This window comes from Nicotiana tomentosiformis, chromosome 6 (genome assembly GCF_000390325.3).
Source record: "Nicotiana tomentosiformis chromosome 6, ASM39032v3, whole genome shotgun sequence".
Classification (NCBI taxonomy): domain Eukaryota; kingdom Viridiplantae; phylum Streptophyta; class Magnoliopsida; order Solanales; family Solanaceae; genus Nicotiana; species Nicotiana tomentosiformis.
The window spans coordinates 5,818,817-5,837,971 of NC_090817.1; the positions used below are offsets into that span (position 1 = coordinate 5,818,817).

At 35.1% G+C, this 19,155-nt stretch overlaps 2 long non-coding RNA genes across 2 annotated transcripts; both read right to left on the reverse strand.

Moving 5' to 3' along the window:
- Positions 1 to 393: 393 nt before the first annotated feature.
- Positions 394 to 1,780, reverse strand: LOC138893495 (uncharacterized). The gene is made up of 2 exons (XR_011409019.1): positions 1,388 to 1,780; positions 394 to 722 (listed from the first exon to the last, which is right to left on the reverse strand). It is a non-coding gene; the product is annotated as an uncharacterized lncRNA (long non-coding RNA).
- Positions 1,781 to 7,473: 5,693 nt separating this feature from the next.
- LOC138893496 (uncharacterized) lies at positions 7,474 to 8,791 on the reverse strand. Its single transcript, XR_011409020.1, has 2 exons — positions 8,461 to 8,791; positions 7,474 to 7,796 (listed from the first exon to the last, which is right to left on the reverse strand). It is a non-coding gene; the product is annotated as an uncharacterized lncRNA (long non-coding RNA).
- Between the last annotated feature and the right edge of the window lie 10,364 nt (positions 8,792 to 19,155).

Below are 19,155 nucleotides of genomic sequence, written 5' to 3' on the forward strand. Positions count from 1 at the left end.
TAGATATATAATTTTTATATATACTTTTAAGCTTTTATATAGAATTATTTTTAAAAATATGTCTAGAAATATTTGAGATTCTCTTACGGGATATAATATTTAATAAAATATGAAGTGCTTTATATTAATTAATCTTAAATAATGGGTTGTATGATCACTTTCTTATCAAGTGTTACTTAAATGCGTCAATCTCTTTGTTCTTCCATATTCATATGTCAAGATCTATTAAATTCTTATATCTTTTTCGAATTTGAAGTGATTTGTCACGACCCAAACTGATGGACTGCGACGGGCACCCGATATCTTACTCAACCGAGTACCAACGTCATGTATTTTTCGTACCATACTATCATAGATAAATGAGTCAGAGAGACTGTCGTGAGATAAGTAGAATAATAATGAGGAAACACTCAACATTGGATGACCCAACATGTAATACGAACTTATACATATGACATACGGGCCTATAAGACCAAAATGATCACTCGTACATTGAACATAGGCCGATAAGGCCGTACAATCTTTCACGTACATGACATATGTCTACAAGCCTCTAAGAGTAGATGAATACCAAAAAGGTCGGGACATGGCCCCGTAATACTAATTAATACATGTTCAAATCATACTGACCAAATAAACAACTCCGGAGCAAATGGAGCGTACTAATACCTTCCGATGAGCTGATAGCCTACTTGGAGGACTCGCAGCCTGTTTATCAGGACCTGCAGGCATGAAACGCAGCGTCCCCAGGCAAAAGGGACGTCAGTACAAATAATGTACCGAATATGTAAGGAATGAAAATTAGTAAATAATAGACATGAGAGAAACATGGAGTAAAAGACATGTAAGTCTGAATAACCCTGTGAATCATTACATATTTATAATATCATACATATACGTATAAATGCCATACCATGCATAGGTATATGCGTACATAACATCATCAAACCTCTAAGGGCATCCCATCATATCATCTCGGCCACTGTGGGTAAATCATCAAACGTATACCAGCTGATCAGGTGGTAGTGCGTATATAACGCCATAACCTTTTTCCATATCCCATATACACATAATATGCGAGTATATAACGCCTTCTGGTCATGGGTCAATGTACATGTATAAATGCATGAAATACATAAGAAATACATTAATAAGATTTCTCGACTATTATAAAATCAATATGCCTTTCGGACAAACTTTATCAAATACGTATTTTTCTGAGACCCATGAACAGAGGATATAATAATAATTCACATGTGGAATCAAGAATATAGACACCCCTGGTATTTTTATGAATAAAGTCATTTATGAGAGTTGCGTATTTTGCTCGTTTCATTTGTATCATTTGGATCATGCCAAAAAGAAAGAAGGGATAGACTTAACATACCTTAATTGCGCGTATGAGCTCGTAGAAGATCGTAGACAACGGATCAAACCAAGATCGCCTCTTTAAAGCTTCTCGATACCTTACTTCATTACAAAGTAATATTCGGATTGATAATATTCATAGTATATCGATGTTATAACCATGAAATCGATGGAGGAAGATTAGAATATTTGATCTTGGGAGGAGGAGAACATGAAGTAAATTGATGTATGTTGATACAGAGATGAAGAAGGGAACGTTATTGCCTATGGATCATCTTGTATAATGCAGCAACATTTCCTTTTTAAAAGCCTTAGCTATTAAATCTCAAGAAGAGATATCAATTAAAACAAATGATAGTCATACGGGTTATAAGCATATAAAGGCAAGTCCTTCATTAATTAAAGAAAAGGGGCTTTGATTCTAGTTGATTGACATCCTCTAATAATTTTATTAATATAATAATATATAGATATCTAATTGAGTAGACACCGTCACGTGAAATAATGTCAAAACAAAGTTAGAAACCTTGTCCTCATCCTAAAGCACCATTATTTAAATATTAAAATATTAATAAATTATGGAACCATATAAAAGTAATATATATACTAATATTTTATTAAAATATCCATGTAAAAATACATATATTTTATCAATTTCTAATTGTTCTAATCTCATATAAAGAATACAAATTTTCGTACGCTTAATTCTTAAAACGGTAAAAACATAACCTTCTTTTCTTGTGAGAAAATAATTTCTATCTTTATAACAAAGAAAATCTCATTTATAAACTTTCTCATATCAAGTGTATAATTTAAAACATATCCAAAAATAGAACTATCCAAGATTATATTTGATATATATATATATATATATATATATATATATATATATATATATATATATATATATATATATGTGTGTGTGTGTGTGTGGGGGGGGTGTGTGGTGGGGGGGGGGAGGGGTCCACCCCCATTTTCCATCACTTTGAAAATCATGACTGCCGATAAATGACACACTTTAATACAAATTAGTCACCTCTTTCTTTAGTTGCCATGGTCCCACATGGACAACACATTTATTTTTACACTTATCCATTTATACTAATTCCAAACAATCAATTTCTAACTCTTATTTCACTTAAATACTAATATACTTCATATACCTTACTAGCATTGTCATGTGGTATAGCATTAGTCCATAAATACGGGGTATTACAGCTTGGACCGTATTTTTTTTTTCAAAATGTCAAACTTCGACGAAACTCATTTTCTTCGATTCGTTTACCCCCTTACCTTCACGACTTTACTTATAACCTTTTTCTGAAATATAATAATACTTACAACCTCAAAAATAATCTTGTCCTTGAACTTATGTCGATTAACTTACGACGAAACTTTAATGTATAAAAATGCGGGATGTAACATCTCATTTTCGAGCTTTCATCAATTTACTTATGGAGTACTTTCACGTACGAAAATATGGGGTGTAACATTATTCCCCCCTTTGGAACATTCGTCCTCGAATGTTGACTGATGCACTTATCAATATCATAACCTATAGCTCTTGCGAATACTTTAGTACTCTTCTTGCCATCTAGGCAACTGTTCTGGGAATAAATCTAAAGGCCAAGGCATTCCCCCCTTTAGGCCTCTTTCTCACACCACGACTTATGGCCGGAATTCTTTCAATCTCGTAACTATTGCTACCTTCTATCATGCAGTCTGTACGACTTTGTCCTTGTATGTGTGCCTATGCGACTCTTCCCTCCAGCTTTTAGCCAATCTTTGGGCCTCACTTTGGGAACATATACAGAACTTAACAAGGCGTCCCTCTAGGCATCTATAGGTATACTGAAGCTCTTCACTCGGTATTTTTCTTCCTCATTACTGTTCATCTTAAGAATGACAGCCTAATCTCATCTGATACTTTGTAACTTTTATCCATTCATTGTTGTTTTACCTCAATATTGATCTATAACTTGACCTTTTATGTAATACTGCCGCTAGGGCTCACGTCTCATTGGGGACCATCTGAAATGATTAGACTGATCCACCTAGAGCGATACTATACTTCAATAACCGTATTTTATAGCATCCCAACGTGATTAATCCTCTGGGGGTATTCTAGTCCTATGCCGTCCATAAAATCCCCTTTGTTGTTTTTTTCTTCAAATTATTACTCAATCGAAGGCCCAAACGTCATCCTTTGTCTATCACAATTACACCCCCATTCTATTACCAGGGAAGCGTTCTATCTCTTCTAAATGCTACTAGTCTTAGACTCCTTTGAGTTCATTCAGGCTATACTGAATTTTCTATAACTTAGAGAAACCATCATCTCTCTTATTTTCATGGGTTTAATCTTGAGGACTTATCCATTCTCGTCACCTTCTCACCTCCATATCTTATCCTTACTCATGTCTTCCTAAAACCTCGTCACTCTACCATACTTTAGCTTGCGACCTACACATATACATTTATATTACTTGCAACCTTCTTCAACTTGCTTGCACCATGGATTTTCTTATGTTATTCTGGAACATTAAGTGAGACATTACATCGTCTCTAACTCTTCTTTATTCTCTTAACTAGACTTCTCGGTACCTAGAGACCATAGGCTGGAAGATATGCCACTGACGACGACGCTATCATTCCTGGATACTGAATCCCAGCGCTTCTAGCCTTCTACCTGAAGTATGGACTATTCACAACCTTCTGCACCCGAGTATCTTGTACGTTGTTCATATTTACCTTACTTACCTTAAAATCTTGCATCACATCTTCTATCTCTTTCATAACCCCCCTTCCACATAGGTATGATTCACACCCACAACTTGAAGCTCTATTATAATACTTGCACTTCTGCCGCATACACAATCCGGCATGAGCTTCATACTGACTTCTTATGAGGCTGGTATTCTTCTAACTGGCTCTATCGTAGAGCTGTTATAGAATATAACTGTTGTACTATCTCTTTTGTACCTATGATATTAAGAGTGATTCTGCAATGATCTCAATCACAATTTCTATCATTTTCTGGGTCCAATAATCAGACTCCTGATTTACTTAGTTGATGTAACTCTTTTAGTTTCCTATTCCCTCTGATCAGCCTGTATGTAAGCTTAAGCTATCTTCTAAGCTATGACTCATGGTATTAGTTATTACTTTAGCCTTTCATGGGCGTTATGGAATATCCATGATCCAACCTTCTAACAATTCAATTCTTTGTCTATGACCCGGACTCAATCCTTTCTTATAACTTATACCGAAGTCTTCTACGACTGTATGATTGTCAACATATATGCTGCATGGATAATATTTCTAAATCTTGATTGCATTCATAATGTAACTAACTCTGGATCATTGATCGAATAATTCCTTTCCTTCCTTCTCAACTTTCTTTAAATGTAAGCAATCACTTTTCCTGGTCGTTTTGCCACTTGTTGCATGAATACTTGGCTTATCTTAGTGCCCATACATATTGGAATTCCATACAACCCATTTGATCTTGAATATCACCTTTTGATTTTGTTTTCTTCTTCCCGTTGATTATCCACGATAGCTACCACTTTCTTATGGAGTGCATACATTGTTGTTGTGAGACTGTTGTTACAAGACCATTTCCTCTTTAGGTCATTGTGCTTAGGTTGAAGCCTTCTTCCTTATTTCCTCAGCTAGTTTTTCATTGTAGTACTTAGGGAAGACCTTCTGACTCTTGTAAAGCTGCTAACTTATTACATCGTATACTCGACGGAATTTTTGATGTCCTTCTTTGCCTATAACTATCCCTAGTTACTTACCTTCATGCCCTTGTGCTCGTAGGGTTGCTTCTGAACTGAAATTTCTAACTATTTCCCAGTGGCACTCTCTTTTATTTTCGTAACACTTATACGATACCTTTAACTACCCCAACTCCTATCTGAATATTTCTAAAGGATCACGATGTCATATCTGCGAGACTGAATTCCCATGTTGGGGTTCACTATGTTTATCTTGTACAATCTGTTGATTTGTTTGTATCCTCTTGTCTAGCCATAACTAGGCTCGTCCTGAATCAACTACTAACTACTCGTTGGCCCATTCTCATATCAATTTTCCGCGTAATCTTTCTTGGGTTATTTTCTTTTGTCTTAACTTACATCTCGCACTGGCTCCTCATCTATCAATAACATCTCAGGCAGGAACCCTTACTTCCTCTCCTTGATGTCGTGTTTGCATAATGTTCTGGAATCGTAGCATATATGTAGGATTTGAATAAGTGCAACCTCATTCATTTCTCATTTTTATCGCATTCTTCCTTTGCCATTCCATAGTTACTAGAACCACTTAATTCTAACTTAATGTCACATCCCTCCATATTTCCCCCCTTTAGGGGAGTACTAAGATTTAGTGTCACGACGATCTACCTATAGATGTTTTACATCTTCATCTTTGGCATCTTTTCACATCATCGATGACCCTTACTCGCCTTGCGGTAATCCTTTTGTACCAAGGATAACAAAATTCCTTACTCACAAGGGTGACACTTAGTGTAACTGTCACACATAGTCCCTTAAGCTTAACTTTTCTCACATTGCTTGCTTTAGGTAAGCGTCTTCGTGAATGACCTTTAAAGGTTATTCTTTTGTCGTCCATTCTATTATCGCTGGAACGCAAATCTGAAATTCTCATGATACCGACTATTATCAAATCACTCAGTCCTTAATTCATGTTTATTTTACCTTGTTCATCAACCTATACTGATTTGTATTACTCTAGGGTCTAACTTTTCCTTCTGGTAATCACGTTAGAGTCACGAACTTATTTCTCGAAATTAGGATACGACTTTATATCCTATACTCTTTTGTTGTCTCAAGGCCTGTCACCTCTCATCTTTTCCTTCACTTGACTATAGACTCTGTAATACTGTCATTTTGTTTTTTGATGTACCATTTTCATATATGTATCACATCTTACTCATAATGCTTCATTAACTCTCTTCTTATTGATGCTAACATTTCTGTCTATCACTTTATTCTAAAAACTTCAACAAGACATTCTTTTGCTTTTAGCTCCCATTGCTTCATCCACTGGCTCTTCGGGTTGCCTAACATTTTCTCTCTACTAGGGACGGGAGCCACACTAAGATAATATTTATCCCTTCCAGGCTTCCAGTGCCTCTCTTTGTAGTACTCATATCTAGTTGTACTATTTTAGAGTGCGCCGTTTGGGTATCTCACAAGGAGATCTATTAGCACATTTGCAATATCCTTTGGAAATGTCAACTAACGCAAACAATTCATCCATCATTTTGGGTTACTCTAACCCCAGCTGGATCTTGATATCACATCCTTCTCTTAAACCATATCTGTTAGTTCCCATAGGGCATAATTGAGATGGGTGTGACCAATTGTACATACATCTGTTACTGTTGAAGGTAACGCAAAATGGTTATATATCTCTCCTTGAATGGTAAATACTGACAATCTTCATTAACTGGGTGCCTCGTACCCTTCTTCACCTTGCTTTTTTTTTTTTTTTACTTTTTGAAAATTGTATCTACCTTCTGAACCTCTCATTACTTTTCACCATATGGCTGGATAGATATTCTTACCTTAAGTCTCCTTATCAAGAAGCTTACACGTCTTAGTACACACATGTTCTGCTGAAGACCTCACATTTACTCATCATAAGCATGATGCAAAATCGAGTTTCTCTGACTCAACTCTTCCACAGCCATATTCAATCTCTTACCAACTGTCTTTCTGGATGTACGTATTGTTGTATTACGAATATAATAGAATTTGGGAATTTGAATTTCTACGATTGAGCTCTACCACACCATCTAGAGTAAGAAGAAAGAGTGACAGTCCTAAATGCCTTGTAGCCTCCTGCTTATAGGTGTGGTTCACAACACACCCAAAAACAAGACTCTACTAGACACAACTTGTAGACTCCCTAGGACAGAACTGCTCTGATACCACTTTTGTCACAACCTAAATCGATGGACTACGACGGGCACCCGATACCTTACTCAATTGAGTACCAACGTCACGTATCTTTTGTATCATACTATCATAGATAAATGAGTCGGAGAGCCTGTTGTGAGATAAGTAGAATAAAACATGAGGAAACACTCAACATTGGACGACCCAACATGTAATACGAACTTATACATATGACATACGGGCTTATAAGACCAAAATGATCACTCGTACATTGAACATAGGCCGATAAGGCCGTACAATCTTTCACGTACATGACATATGTCTACAAGCCTCTAAGAGTATATGAATACCATAAAGCTCGGGACAGGGCCCCGCCATACTAATTAATACATGTTCAAATCATACTGACCAAATAAGCAACTCCGGAGCAAATGGAGCGTACTAATACCTTCCGCTGAGCTGATAGCCTACTTGGAGGACTCACAACTTGTCTATCAGGACCTGCGGGCATGAAACGCAGCGTCCCCAGGCAAAAGGGACGTCGGTATAAATAATATACCGAGTATGTAAAGAATAAAAATTAGTAAATAATAGACATGAGAGAAACATGGAGTAAAAGACATGTAAGTCTGAATAACCCTGTGAATCATTTCATATTTATAATATCATACATATACGAATAAATGTCATACCATGCATAGGTATATGCGTACATAACATCATCAAACCTCTGAGGGCATCCCATCATATCATCTCGGCCACTGTGGAAAAATCATCAACGTATACCAACTGATCAGGTGGTGGTGCATATATAACGCCGTAACCTTTTCCCATATCCCATATACATATAATATACGCATATATAACGCCTTCTGGTCATGGGTCAATGTAAATGTATAAATGCATGAAATGCATAAGAAATACATTAATAAGATTTCTCGACTATTATAAAATTAATATGCCTTTCGGACAAACTTTATCAAATACATATTTTTTTGAGACCCATGAACAGAGGATATAATAATAATTCACATGTGGAATCAAGAATATAGACACCCCTGGTATTTTTATGAATAGAGTCATTTATGAGAGTTGCGTATTTTGTTCGTTTCGTTTGCATCACTTGGATCATGCCAAAAAGAAAGAAGGGATAGACTTAACATACCTTAATTGCGCGTATGAGCTCGTAGAAGATCGTAGACAACGGATCAAGCCAAGATCGCCTCTTTAAAGCTTCTCGATATCTTATTTCATTACAAAGTAATATTCAGATTGATAAGATTCATAGTATATCGATGTTATAACCATGAAATCGACGGAGGAAGATTAGAATATTTGATCTTGGAAGGAGGAGGAGAACGTGAAGTAAATTGATGTATGTTGATACAGAGATGAAGAAGGGAATGCTATTGCCTATGGATCATCTTGTATAAGGTAGCAACATTTCCTTTTTAAAAGCCTTGGCTATTAAATCTCAAGAAGAGATATCAATTAAAACAAATGATAGTCATACGGGTTATAAGCATATAAAGGCAAGTCCTTCATTAAATTAAATAAAAGAGGCTTTGATTCTAGTTGATTGACATCCTCTAACAATTTTATTAATATAATAATATATAGATATCTAATTGAGTAGACACCATCACGTGAAATAATGTCAAAACAAAGTTAGAAACCTTGTCCTCATCCTAAAGCACCATTATTCAAATATTAAAATATTAATAAATTATGGTATCATATAAAAATAATACATATACTAATATTTTATTAAAATATTCATGTAAAAATACATATATTTTATCAACTTCTAATTTTTCTAATCTCATATAAAGAGTACAAATTTTCATACGCTTAATTCTTAAAACGGTAAAAACATAACCTTCTTTTCTTGTGAGAAAATAATTTCTATCTTTATAACAAAGAAAATCTCATTTATAAACTTTCTCATATCAAATGTATAATTTAAAGCATATCCAAAAATAGAACTATCCAAGATTATATTTGATATATATATATATATATATATATATGTGTGTGTGGTGGGGGGGGGGAGGGGTCCACCCCCATTTTCCATCACTTTGAAAATCATGACTGCCGATAAATGACATACTTTAATATAAATTAGTCACCTCTTTCTTTAGTTGCCATGGTCCCACGTGGACAACACATTTATTTTTACACTTATCCACTTATACTAATTCCAAACAATTAATTTCTAACTCTTATTTCACTTAAATACTAATATACTTCATATACCTTACTATCATGGTCATGTGGTATAACACTAGTCTATGAATACGGGGTATTACAGCTTGGACCGTATTTTTTTCCAAAATGTGAAACTTCGACGAAACTCATTTTCTTCGATTCGTTTACCCCCTTACCTTCACGACTTTACTTATAACTTTTTTTTGAAATATAATAATACTTACAACCTCAAAAATAATCTTGTCCTTGAACTTATGTCGATTAACTTACGAGGAAACTTTAATGTATAAAAATGCGGGATGTAACATCTCATTTTCGAGCTTTCATCAATTTAGTTATGGCGTACTTTCACGTACGAAAACGTGGGGTGTAACATGATTATTATTATTTAGGTATCATATTGATTTTTATATTCAATTACTAGATTCGGTTAACCTTGAAAGTGTACATCAACGAAAAATTATTGTCAGACGACAGAAAAAATAACTATCATGTGTTACTAAGTAGATTCTCCCATAAGAATATTTAATAGATAATATATTTATCAATTTTTTTACTTTTTACTAAACATATATTTACTTATAAAAAATTTAACAAAGTAAGATTGAAACAATATTTAAGTAAAAATCCGAAAAAATCGAAAAACCCGCCAAACTTGAACCAATCCAAACCAATATAGTTGGTTTGGTTTGGTTTTGGTAAAAACCGAACCAACCCGTTCCATGTGCACCCCTAGTGAAAATAGTAGCGATATCAAAATTTCATAAAAGTGCTCAAAATTAACACACACACACACACACACACACACACACACACACACATATATATATATATATATATATATATATATATATATATATATATATATATATATATATATATATATATATATATATATATATATCCTTTTAGCTAAAACTGGTGTTTAATTGACCATCCTTTGTCAGCTTAAGGTGCAACCACTAAATTACAACTATTTTGTTTATAATTAATGTACAATATACTCTTGCAAAATATCTAAATATAGAACGAACCACAATACTTTTTGATTAATAACTTCACACAAGTCTATATTTGTGTTAGTATATGTCATAATCCTCTTTGGAATGACTTTTAGTTCACACAAGTCTATATTGCACTTGAAAATGACTTTTAGTTCTATGGAATTTTGGAGTGTTCCCATGATATTTTCCTAACAAAGACGTATATTAGCTTGGAAAATGGACTGCTTATTCGTAAAAGATCACAAAATTTTCTATGCTTAACCACCTAACTTTTCATAGTCTGACTTTTTAATCTTATAAGTTTCGAAAAGTGAAAAAGAAGTCTTTTAAAATATATTTATGCTAGAGTATCGAAATTTAACTTCTTTTTCTATATTATTTCCACCTCTGGTACTTTTTAACAAAACAAAAGGGCTTGATGCTAATAATGTGCTTAGAATTATAGGTGCGCGATGTCGATCAACATCTGTTCAACCTTAACCAGAAGTCTCAGTTTCGATCCTTAAAAATTGAAAATAAAGTATTGTTATGTAGGGAGCGTTTTCCCTTTTAATGAACCTTATATGGCGTGAATTCGGATTAAAAAAATATTACTATCTAGAATTGCATGGTAGTTACTTGCATGATGAGGTGGATCTGAAAATTTAAACTTAAGTTCAACTTTTAAGATTTTTAGCACTAAACCTATTAATTTTTTATTACGAGTTCGTTCCTACTTTTCATTTTAACTCTAGTAAATTTTTAAATACGGAGTATAAATTTATATACCGCACAGAAGATATTAAATTCATGTGGACCAGACGCAATAAAGTTGCATCTACCTCCGTTTGCATGGTAATAATTTTGGCATCAGACGCCATGTGTATTGGACAAGGATATTTCTATTTTAGGAATGATGTAATGCTTCCTTTTTCAAGTACTTAATAGTAGAATGTTCTCCTTTCTCTATCCAAAAAAAAAAGAAAAAAATATTGCTAGTAACAAAATTGGTTGGGTAAATAGTACGGGCTAGCCAGTTTTTGAACCAGTAATTGAAAAATAATCAGCGTTTGCAAAGTTATTGAAAATAGCCACTATTTTGCGATAACACGGAAAGTTCCAGCATAATATACTAGAGATTAGTGCACCTATGTATGAACTTCCAGCATATTATGCTGGAACTCCAACACACGAAAAGTTCCAGCATAATATATAGGCTGAACATATACGAAGACACTCAAAGTTTGCACGATTTTTCATTTATACACTTAAACTTAGAGGTGTTCCTATTAAGCACTTACACTACTCGAAACTTATTCCAATTAAGCACTTCTTACTGAGTTGGCACATAGAGTGAGTTTCACCCAGTATAAGCTCGTCAAGAGCCCAAAAAAAAGATTTTTGTTTCTTTTTTCTTTTTTCTTTTCTTCTTCTTCTTCTCCTGCTTCTTCTTTCTCTCCACTACCATTTTCACTATTGCCTCTTCCACTTTCACACATGAAGATATTGAAGAACACCAAGAACATTAATTTTCAGAATACCAATATGTCATTTTTTTTAATGTGTTCTTTCCTGATTTAGTGTAAATTAAATTTTCTTTTCTTTTTGAGAATGTTATTTTTATTTTGCTTATTAAATAGATTTAACATAATTTTTCCTTTTTTTTAAACTCAAAAAGATATATGTTCTCGTTTTATTTGTCATTTGCCACGTCAGCAACGAGTGTATTGCACACCCTTTGTAAGTTTGGCTAATTGTCAAAAGAGTGTCTAAGTGGAACAAAGTTCGTGTAGTGTACGTACTCATTAGGAACACTCCTAAGTTTAAGTATCTAAATGAAAAATTGTGTCAATTTTAAGTGTCTCCGTATGTATTTAGCCTATATATATATATATATATATATATATATATATATATATATATATATATATATATATATATACTGGAGATTGAAGCACCTCTGTATGAACTTCCATCATATTATGTTGGAAATCCAGTATATTATACTGGAATATTTTCCGAATTTTGAACAATGTTTTCATTTAGATTTATCTTTACTTGAAAAGTGGCTAAATTTTGATTACTTTTGAAACTGTGACTGTTTTTCAATTACCACTTGTAAATCTGGCTATTTTTGAATTTCACTCGTATTTCGAACTAACAAAAAAAGTTTCCTCTTTGTATCATAAAAAAATAATAATGTCACGATCGATTAGCTAAACTTAAATATAAATAGTCAAACAAAAATTCAATGATGATTGAAACAAATTATTTTGGTCCCTACGTACATTTTACAAAGAAGAATAAAGATATTGAAGAAGACACGAAAAGGAAAGTGAAACTAATTTTTTTTTTCCCTTTCGTGTCTTTTCATGTAAAATATTTTTAATTTGTGTTTTTTGTAAATAACTTAAGGGAATTTAGGATATTTTAACAAAAATTATTTATTGATTTCTTATCAAACACTTATGGCTCGTTTGGCCATAAGAAGATTTTCATTTTTTTCGATTATTTTTTGAATAAATGTTTGGCCACGAAAATTTAAATTTCACGTGTGTTTGTGTTCATATCCAAACATAACTCTAATTTTCAAATACATTTTTACTTGAATTTTTTTTTTACTTTTGTTTTTTGGAATTTTACAATTTTTATGTCCAAACGCCCTTTTATTAGTCTACTTAATTATTTTAAGTATTTTTACCCAAATATATAACTAATTACTTATTTTGAAAAATAGTTTCAGTACTTGATGGTTGATGCTATCACAAGTAAAATATTTCGTGTTCATCTTACAATATCAATGCGATTACGTGTCAATTTTGGCGAAAGATAAGTTGGAATAAACTATAATAAAGTATCTGCAAAACAACAAGTTATTCTAATTAATTCTTTAATAAGGTAAGTGGTTGGGATACACGCAGTAAATTCTTTGCTCTTGTTTTATACTCCTACTAGACTAGATGACTATAATCAAGTCTTTCAGTTGTTATATGCTACAAATTAAGTTTGTTTTATCTGAATTTCAATGCCTCCAAAAAATGGAATTTAGATGTTGTACGATGAAATATATATACTACACAAATTAAATTAATAGAGAGTTCTACATATATACCAAATATATATAAAGTTTTCCATACCAAAGTCTCATTTCGACTTTTGCCACTTATTGTTGTGTATATCTGTCAACTTAATATTTCTAATGATTATATATCATTTTTGTAATCTATAAGAGATTATATGAAGTGTATTATTTTGGTATTTTATTAATTGAGACATTATATGAAGTGTACAAATATAGGAACTTTTTAAGGAAACATGTGGTCTCCTTGTATCTTGGCTTACTTTTTAGATTTAAGTTGTCTATATAATTACTCAAAGAATGCAAATTTCTGGCGGACGTCCCGTCGAAAATTTGGTCATCAAAAAGGAATTTTGGATTAAAATATGTCAAAAAAATTTGCATTTTTAGTAGTTAAAGGCATGCCACTAGCATAAAAGTGATAAATATCTAGTAGTTGGTGGTGGTTAAAGGATATATAAAGGATACATTGGTTTATATTAAAAACCTCTTTTTCTTTCACTTTATTATTAACAAACTTCCGAATTTTGAACAGTGTTTTCGTTCAGATTTATCTTTACATGAAAAGTGGCTAAATTTTGATTACTTTTGAAACTGTGACTGTTTTTCAATTACCACTTGTAAATCTGGCTATTTTTGAATTTCACTTGTATTTTGAACTAACAAAAAAAGTTTCCTCTTTGTATCATAAAAAATAATAATGTCACGATCGATTAGCTAAACTTAAATATAAATAGTCAAACAAAAATTAAATGATGATTGAAACAAATTATTTTGGTCCCTACGTACATTTTACAAAGAAGACTAAAGATATTGAAGAAGACACGAAAAGGAAAGTGAAACTAATATTTTTTTTTTCTTTCGTGTCTTTTCATGTAAAATATTTTAAATTTGTGTTTTTTGTAAATAACTTAAGGGAATTTATATTTTAACAAAAATTATTTATTGATTTCTTATCAAACACTTATGGCTCGTTTGGCCATAAGAAGATTTTCATTTTTCTCGATTTTTTTTTGAATAAATGTTTGGCCAAGAAAATTTTAAATTTCACTTGTGTTTGTGTTCATACCCAAACACAACTCTAATTTTCAAATATATTTTTACTTAAATTTTTTTTACTTTTGTTTTTTGGAATTTCACAATTTTAATGTCCAAACGCCCTTTTATTAGACTACTTAATTATTTTAAGTATTTTTACCCAAATATGTAACTAATTACTTATTTTGAAAAATAGTTTCAGTACTTGATGGTTGATGCTATCAGAAGTAAAATATTTCGTATTCATCTTACAATATCAATGCGATACGTGTCAATTTTGGCGAAAGATAAGTTGGAATAAACTATAATAAAATATCTGCAAAACAACAAGTTATTCTAATTAATTCTTTAATAAGGTAAGTGGTTGGGATACAAGCAGTAAATTCTTTGCTCTTGTTTTATACTCCTACTAGACTAGATGACTATAATCTCGTCTTTCAGTTGTTATATGCTACAAATTAAGTTTGTTTTATCTGAATTTCAATGCCTCCAAAAAATGGAATTTAGATGTTGTACGATGAAATATATATACTACACAAATTAAATTAATAGAGAGTTCTACATATATACCAAATATATAAAAAGTTTTCCATACCAAAGTTTCATTTCGACTTTTGCCACTTATTGTTGTGTATATCTGTCAACTTAATATTTCTAATGATTATTGTGTACGGTCAAAACCGATTCCCAGTCATAAGGATCGGTCGAGACAATGACGTTTCAATCAAAGGGTATCCACATGACAAGCTCGAACGAATTCCGAAGTAGAGACGTCGAGTTTCGAACTATAAGACCAATCAACGGCAAAACCCGATATCATTATCGAGCCCGTGTCTGAATCGGACTACGGGACAACACCGATCGGCACAGGCCCCGAATATCGATGCCCCAAGGCAGAACCGAGCTCGAACCAAAACTCGGGATTCAATCTAACACCAAGCTCGAGTCAGTGCCAAGCTCGCAGACAAGAGTCGTTACAACCGCACCAAGGGAGAGAATCTTGGCGAGAATCAAGGAAGAGACAAACCATCATGGGTTCTCCACTATATGTATTATTTTATTATGTTGTTATAAATAAAGCAGTGACCCTCTACTATAAAGAGGGAGATAGACTGCAATAGACAGAGGTCCTGCAAGATACATTAAGATTTCACTGTGCTTGTTTTTTCTAATCCGATTCAGCCTTCCCGTCCATCATTCACATTTTATAGCAAAAATACTTGTATTGTAATTTTGTATCAAAGGAATTTATATACCTTTAGAACCATATCTAAATTTAACGTTATCCGATTTTTCGGGTAAACAGTTTGGCGTCCACCGTGGGGCTAAGGGTAACATTGATTGTTTGATATAAATCTACACTACACTCCAGCTTACAACTTCAAAACGGCTCTACCTATCGACCTCGAAGCCGGTCTTCCAGATGAAACCAACAACTTAGCGCCCGGGGACGGAAGGCTACTTGACGACGGCAACGAGGCTCGAATCGAAGAACCCGAAATTCGAGCCGAAGTACCATTGGATATCAATTCACAAATAACTCTAGAAGCGAATCAGCGTTCTGAACCGGAAAGAAGCGTTCAGGGCGGTGCTCGACCCATAGCCCGAGACACCTACAGCACGGGGGAAACCGGGGTCAGCTTGTGTATGATTTTCGAAATGTTACAAGCCCAACAAACAGCGATAGCCCAGTTGCAGAGCTGAACTCATATGCAAAGCGGGCCGAGCTCCAATCCGCTTCCTCGAGAAGCCACCCCCAGAACGGAGCCCGCCGTAGTGAAATCAAACGAGCAGGAATCGGGGACCGCTCCTGAAATTTCTAAATTGCTCGAAGAACTCACAAAACGAGTCGAAACCAACAACAAAAAAGTGGAAACGTATAACGCTAGAGTCGATCAAATCCCGGGGGCTCCGCCGATGATAAAAGGGCTCGATCCGAAATAATTCATACAAAAGCCTTTTCCCTCGAGCGCGGCCCCAAAACCAATCCCCAAAAAATTCCGTTTGCCCGAAATTCCCAAATATAACGGTACGACCGATCCTAACGAACACGTCACCTCCTACACATGTGCCATCAAAGGCAACCATTTGGAGGATGATGAGATCGAATCCGTGTTGTTGAAAAAGTTCGGAGAGACCCTCGCAAAGGAAGCAATGATCTGGTATCACAACTTACCACCAAGTTCCATCGATTATTTTGCCATGTTAGCAGATTCATTCATAAAAGCACATGCTGGTGCCATAAAGGTTGCAACAAGGAAATCAGATCTCTTCAAAGTAAAACAAAGGGGTAACAAAATGCTGAGGGAATTCGTATCTCGATTTTAAATGGAACGTATGGACTTGCCACCAGTCGCAGACGATTGGGCCGTACAAGCTTTCACCCAAGGACTGAACGAGCTAAGTTCGACAACGTCATGCCGGCTGAAACAAAAATTGATCGAGTACCCAGTAATAACTTGGGCAGATGTACACAACAGGTACCAATCAAAAATCAGGGTTGAAGATGATCAATTAGGAGCTCCGTATGGGCCCGTACGTCACAACCACACAACCACTAAAAATCAGAGGGAAATCAACAGAGAATAAAGGTCGAACAGAGACCGATACCAACTGTACGGCACAGATCGGATGAATAACGGTTCAGCACGTGATGCAGTTCGGAACAACAGAAGGACTGATCAGGGACAAAATTCTCGGGGACTTATGAGCAAGAGCGGCTTTGATAAATATGCCGATCCTATAGAAGTCCCTCGATTATCGGAGTATAACTTCAACATTGGTACATCCGCCATCGTATCGGTCATCGGACGCATCAAAGACACCAGATGGCCTCGACCCATGCAGACTGATCCTGCCCAAAGGAATCCTAATCAAATGTGCGAATATCATGGCACCCATGGCCACATAACGGAAGATTGTAGGCAACTAAGAGAGGAAATGGCTCGCTTATTTAACAAAGGACACCTTCGGGAGTTTCTGAGTGATAGGGCGAAGAACCATTTTAGGAACAAAGAATTCGGCAAGCAAAACGAGCCAGAAGAACCGCAACACGTCATTCACGTGATCATCGGCGGTGTCGATGCCCCTCAGGGACCGATGCTTAAACGTGCTAAAACATCGATTGTGAGGGAAAAGCGATCTCGAACTCAAGATTATACACCTATAGGGACTTTATCCTTCAGTGATGAAGATACAGAGGGAATCATCCAACCCCATAATGATGCACTGGTAATATCCGTACTCATGAATAAAATTAAGATTAAGCGTATGTTAATTGATCCAGGTAGCTCGACCAATATCATCAGATCGAGGGTCGTAGAACAGCTCGACATGCAAGATCAGGTCATACCCGCAACTCTGATTACCCTACCAATAAACGTGGCCGGAACCATCCAGGAAACAAAGTTTCACGTAATCGAAGGTGATATGAGATATAACGCCATTTTCGGAAGGCCGTGGATCCACAACATGAGAGTCGTACCCTCGACCCTACACCAGGTCCTCAAATTCCCAACATCGGGAGGTATCAAAATAGTGTACGGAGAACAACCGGCCGCAAAGGAAATGTTCTCCGTCAAAGAAGCAAAATCAGTATCCTCGTCTTCGCCGATAAAAGGATCGGAGAGCAGAGCGCCAAATAGCAATCACATACATCGGCTTCGACCCAGCCAGGTAAGTAGAACATTGAAGAAGATGATGACGACCAATGGATCACTCGATCCTTCGTAACCCCTGATGATTTCGATGCCACCAAATCAACAATTGAGGAACTGGAGCAAATCATACTGATCGAGCACTGGCCCGAACGAAAGGTATACCTAGGAACGGGTTTGAGCCCCGAACTCAGGAAGAAACTCATTCAATTTCTTATCAATAACATCGACTGTTTTGCCTGGTCCCATTTAGATATAACAGGGATCTCGCCGGACATAACAGCGCACCAGCTAAGCTTGAACCCTAGGTTTAGACCGATGAAGCAAAAAAGAAGGCCCCAGTCAGAGGAAAAGCATGCATTCATAAAGGACGAGGTAATCAAACTTCTCAAGATAGGATCCATTCGGGAGGTAAAATACCCCGAATTGTTAGCCAATGTAGTTGTAGTACCTAAAAAAGGAAATAAACTTAGAATGTGTGTGGACTATAAGGATGTGAACAAAGCATGCCCCAAAGATTCCTTTCCACTGCCCAACATCGATCGCATAATCGATGTCACGGCCGGCCACGAGATCCTCACCTTTCTCGATGCCTATTCTGGGTATAATCAAATTCAGATGAACCCGGACGACCGGGAAAAAACTTCGTTTGTGACCCGACATGGAACATATTGTTATAACGTAATGCCCTTCGGGCTAAAAAATACAGGAGCTACTTATCAACGCCTAGTAAACAGAATATTCGAAGAACAAATAGGTAAAACAATGGAAGTCTATATTGATGACATGCTAGTTAAGTCCCTGCGCGCAGAGGACCATTTGGCCCATTTGCAGGAAACGTTCGAGATTCTGCGGAAATACAACATGAAGCTCAACCCCGAAAAATGTGCTTTCGG